Source organism: Capra hircus, chromosome 9, assembly GCF_001704415.2.
Source record: "Capra hircus breed San Clemente chromosome 9, ASM170441v1, whole genome shotgun sequence".
NCBI lineage: Eukaryota > Metazoa > Chordata > Mammalia > Artiodactyla > Bovidae > Capra > Capra hircus.
Window position 1 is genome coordinate 69,711,820 of NC_030816.1, and position 5,861 is coordinate 69,717,680.

The 5,861-nt window shown below is 44.5% G+C and overlaps 1 pseudogene; it reads right to left on the minus strand.

Annotated features, from left to right (window-relative positions):
* Positions 2,698-5,391, minus strand: LOC102191243 (annotated as a pseudogene).

A 5,861-nucleotide genomic window follows, 5' to 3' on the forward strand; every position in this document is an offset into this window, starting at 1 on the left:
AGCCTCTTATGTATAACAAGTAATCTTATCAACCTGTATGTCCTTGCCTGTATCTATCTTAATGGGGAATAACTTAAGGTGTTCAGGTAAGTAGTTTTTATGGTTGAATCATAGGAATTTATGTAATGTATAGAAGAAGCATTCTTACTGTTCTTCTTCTGACCTATTAACCTCCCCTAAATTTATCAGTTCAAGGGAAAGGAGAAAATTAAAAAAAAAAAAAAAAAAGAATTTTCTTCTACAAGAGGAATTGGATTCAAACTCCAGCTTTGAGAATTAATGTTATTTGGGGAAAAATATTTTTGTTTACAAATGCCAAAATCCAGGCCAACATGGGCATGGTGCATAGAGGAAAATTTCATTCCTTTAGCAGCAGGAAGATCAACCTGCCTTTCATTGGTCTAAGTGGCTTAGGTGACTGATTAAAAGCATCAGAAATTGCCCACATGATTTTTTTTCCAAAAATGGATAAAATCTCTCCTTTGGGTACAAATATATCTTATGACAGAATGAGTCCAAATGACCAGAAATATAAAAAGTTCTTTTAGCAAGACATTTTTTTGTGTGTGTAATAAGTAGGAAGGAGTTACCAGAAATTTAACAGAGTAAAGAGTGATTGAAAAGTCCAGCTTCAGATAAGTCTGCCTGACTGTAGGATGGAGCTGTGCGCAGTCCAGCAGACAGGGTGACCTTGCCTCTTCTCCTTCTGCTGTTAACACCAATGTTCAAAACCCATGGGCCTTGCACGTGTACCACACGGAAGGTACTGTTGGTAAATGTTTTATGGCCAGTGTGCACCTTCCTGAAAATACTGCAGGATCACACACAAATGAAAACACCATGTATCTGTAGCATGCATTTATCTAGATGCTTTACCCGAAGACCAAGATTTGTGTTTCAGAACCTAAATGATCATTCTTCTCCCTATGTCTCTTTTCTTTTTTTTTGAAATTACATTTAAATTTAAAAAGCATGAAGAAAAAATACAGTGAAAGTTTGTTATCCACCACCCAAAATAAGGGAGAGAGAAAAAAAAAAAAGGATTACCTGGTTCTCTTTAAAGGACCATTCTTTTGTTCTTTCATCAAACAATGGTAATGATAAATTCCCTGTTCAGGTACTCTTACTTGGCAACTAAAATAGTGGTATTTCACCTTGTGTCTGTGTCCTCTATTTAACTGGAGTGTGAAACCATGACTACCAGGCAGACAGGAGGGCCTATAGCAGTGTAGACCTGAGGACAAATGTGTGATAAAACACAGGCCTCAAAGACTAGCCCCAGATCTCACTCTTTTCAACCTAGGACCCGCCCTGACCAAGGAACTAATTTTTCTTCAAGTATTGGACAACATGATTTGGACACAAAGAGTAAACAGGTATAGCAGTGGATTGAAAAATCATATCGAGTCTAGATTACAGTGAAGGGAAGAGTGTGGACGAGCCTGAGAACAAAATGGTAAGTGAAAACGGGCCTGAGTGACTGCTTGTGTCTTTTTGTTTTCTGATCTTGCAAGTACAACTGTAGAAAACCTGGAAAACATAAAGGCAGAGAAAAGTAACTAATAATTCTGCCCAGTTTTGGTAGCAGCTTTCTAACTGGGTTTTCAAAATGCAAAATGTATACACCTTTTTTCCACCATAATGTAAGTACTTCGCCATGTGAGAACACTACTTCCTAACTTAAGGGCTATATACTATTCTACTTCACAGACTGTAGAGGGTCTAACATTTAAATAGGAAAACTAGAAACTGTATGGATTCATCTTTTTAAGTCCGATTCCTCTCTATAAATGCCTATGAGAAGCATTCAAGTCAAATTCTTCTAGAAAGTGTCAGTTTACAGTCCCAGGATAAGTCTGGAGGATTTGGCTTTTGGAGTTACACAGCTTAGCAGCCAATGAAGGCAGCATTTACTCCAGTGGTTTTCAGCCCTAGCTCCAGGCTAGAGTGACCGAGGCCCTGGGCCCAGTCCAGCCCACCCAGAATCTCTAGAACCACATGTGTGTCTTTTTCTAACCACTTCAATGACTGTGAAGGATGGTTGGGAATAGCACTGGGCTGACAACCTAGGGGGATAAGGGGGCCCTGCCAGTGCCCAAATCCACCGCTCTGCACTTTTTGTGAGAGGGTGATCTGGGTCAAACACAGCCTTTCTGGTGCTATGACAGAGGATTCCAAACTATGAAGCCTTTAGCGCATTGGCCTAGTTACATGGAGTTTGTATAACCACCTGGTTATTATACAGGTTTCCATCAGCTTAACCAGGTCTATATGATTTAACTTAGCAAATCCCTTATATAGCAATTCAAGAATGCTGGCTTTTATGGGTATTAGATAAGCATTAACACCGGAAAGAACCAGAGGTGTTGGTTTTATACTAATCTTTTGTTTCCTCTTCTAGGAGGAGGCATGTAAAGATTCGTCCAGACCATGTCTGGAATTGCAACCTTCTCATCGAGGCCACAGCCCATCAGAGGGGGCAAGGTTGTGATGTGTGTTCTTTCTCCCTAGAGCAAAAAGAAGGGAGAGCATCTCCAGGCACCCCGGGAGGAGACGCTCTGAAATGGGAAAGACGAGAAAGATGGAGCATCAGGTGTCCTGCCCCAGTGACTTTAACAAACACGTGCTTCTGGGAGAGAGAACTGAGCTGGCTGGTCTGTGGACCTCCACACAGCACAGTCGGGTGTGCAGCTGCGGTCAGCATGGCGACGCGGAAAGCGTGTGGCCTTCCATGCAGCTCGGCAGCTCCCCGTTTCTGGGCATGGCACAGCCAGGCCCTGTGTCCTCTTAGGAGGGAGGTACACACTGAGTGTAGAGGCCAGGCTCCGCTTCTCACTAGACGGCCTTACTTTGGTTTTCTTCCTGTCAGGGTCACACACACCAGCATGCCTGCTGAGGCTCTGCTTCATGGCAAAGGTCTTGCCACAACCAGCATGCTTGCACACGAAAGGGCGCCGTTCCTCATGGAAGGAGAGAATATGGCTCCGGAGGGTGAACACAGTGGTGTAGGTGTGGCCGCAGCCTTCCCGTGGACACCGGCACAAGTTCTGCTCGGGGGCGTGCATCCTTATGTGCTGGCTTCAGGATGTCCTTGCACTTAAATGTTTTTCTGGCACGTGCCACAGATTATGTCCTCTTTATGGGACTCTCTCACGTGTTTTACAAGCTCTGTCCATGTTTTTGACACAAAAGAACATTATTTTCGACGTATATAGCCCTCGTGGGCATTCCCGTGACGCTTCAGACTGCTGGGGGAGGAAGTGTTTTCCACATCCCTTGAAGAGCACACTTGAACAGCGGCTCGTTGGTGTGCTGGCACTGGTGGATTTTCAGTTGCTGCTGGGTCTTCTCACAACCTTTGAAACTACATGCATATTGTTTTGCTGGGTTTACATGTTTGCATTCAAAATGTTTCTTAAAGTTTTATTTTGTGTTGAATTTTTGATCACAGCCGCTAGCTGTACAAAGGACTTTTTACGGGTGTGAACCAGGGCGTGGCGGCTGAGATTGTAGTCCCTGACCAAGGCCTTGCCATACCGTTCATCAGTTCAATTCAGTTAAATTGCTCAGTCATGTCCAACTCTTTGTGAACCCATGAACGCAGCACGCCATAACTCCCGGTCATCACCAACTCCTGGAGTTCACCCAAACTCATGTCCATTGAGTCAGTGATGCCATTCAACCATCTCATCCTCTGTTGTCCCCTTCTCCTCCTGCCCTCAATCTTTCCCAGCATCAGGGTCTTTTCAAATAAGTCAGCTCTTCGGCCAGCATCAGGTGGCCAAAGTATTGGAGTTTCAGCTTCAATATCAGTCCTTCCAGTGAACACCCAAGACTGATCTCCTTTAGGATGGACTGGTTGGATCTCCTTTCAGTCCAAGGGACTCTCAAGAGTCTTCTCCAACACCACAGTTTAAAAGCATCAATTCTTCAGCGCCCAGCTTTCCTTATAATCACAAACATAGGATCTCTTCCCCACACCCTCCCCACTTGCATAGGTACGCGTCTAGCTTCCAAGCCTTGTTATAATTGGCGCTGCAGATGGGGAAGGGCCAGATGAACCTCGAGGGGCTGCCAGGGGCGGCGGGGCAGCAGGCAGGCCTTCTCGCTGACTGCAACGAATGGGTCGGTGATAGTCAGGGACGACACAGCCTCAGTGACCGAGGCCAGAGGCTCCAGGTTCCTGGGGGCCAAGAATTCAGCCACGTGCTAAGTCACGTGTGGCGAAACCAGTGACTATCGACTGCTTCCGGAGATCCTACGCCTGGGCTCACTGCACTTCCGGGGGCGTGATCCCGGAGGGGTGGACTCTTCCTATGTCTCTTGCCTAAGTGAGATGGTGAAGAAAAATGGCAGAGGTCTCTCCTCCAAGGTGGTTTTCAAGTAAGAAGGTTAATTAGACATGGGGAGAGAAGCCAGAGGACCTTCCTTTCTCTCTGGAGCTAATCACCCACCGACCAAAGGCCTCCTCTCCTCCTCCATCTCATACTGACTCCAGAGATGCTGATAGAAGCAGGTCACATCCAGCTTTCAATTTCTGTTTTCAATTCCCTTGTCCTTATTGGCATGACATGGTGTACAAGTGTTGCCAGAGTTAATATATCATGTTTTCTTACAACAAGTAGTGTTTGGTGTCTTCATATTTCTGTGACAGGTACAATGCTGACTACTTGTGAGTCTTCTTATTCTTTATTGGTTCAGCCAAGAAGAGTGCAAGTATGCACTCTCTCTCACTAATCAAGGTCGATTTATTAGTTTTGATGGAGGAAAGTGTAATTTCTAACTTCTCTGTGAGCAGAACTGATGAGAAGCCCTGATTTTATAACTCAGCTGTGCCATCCATGGTCAAAGGCATGGGTGCCACGTCAGCTTGCATTCAAATCCAGGCTCTGCCATGTTTTAGGAAGAAGTTGCTTCTCTGTCTCTGGTTTTTGTCTGTGTAACTTTTGTACTTTTTGAATTTTGTAATATGAACATACTTAACTTATTCAGAAAGAAATTTAAAAAAAAAATCCAAGCAGGTGTGACACACAAGACATACCAAAAGAGGAAAATCTGGAGAAGTTGGCTGGATAATACCATAGTAATCAGGTCTGAGGTGCAGAGATCCTACACCTGAGAATGAGAGGAAGGAGGGTGGGTTGATCAGAAAAGACAGCCCAGGTTTTGAAAAAGAGACAGGAGGAACGAGGTTGGGTTCCACTGTGGCAGCTGGTTGACATTTGTTTCAAGAAACAGGTTCTCCCATTGGGATTCTTCCTGTCAAATCCTCCTGCCCTCACTATCTGCCCTTTATTCCCACCTCTCTTTTCCACCCACCTTTATAATTTCTTTGATAAATTCCAAATCAGGACTCAACTTCAGAAGCTTTGTCATCTTTCCATTCTCCATCTCACTAGGGACTTTCCAATGTATATGATCCCAGTATATTTGAAAGTTTTTTTTTTTTAAGTCATAATTCCTCTCTTCTGTTATAGTGGAACCCAAGACTTTGTCCCTTCTAGCTACAGGAATATGGCAGGTTGTTTGCACAGAAGGCAGTAATATTGATACTCCTCTCATTCCTGAATCCACAGCCTATGACTTTGCAGCTTTTTCTATGAGAAACTGGAGACTATTTCCTGGTGGTTAGAGCCTGGACTGGTTTCATGACTTGCTTTGACTAGTAGAATGTAGTGGAAGTGATGTTATGAGAACTCTGAAGCTTCTGTTCAACCCCTCTTGGAATGCTGCTCTGAGTCCACTATGTCGAGAAGCTGGGTCCACCATGTGGGAGAGAACCCAGATGCTCCCCTGTCAGACATATGTGAAGAACCATCTCAGAGCAGAGTTGAGCTGCCAGGTGACTACAAGGGCATGAA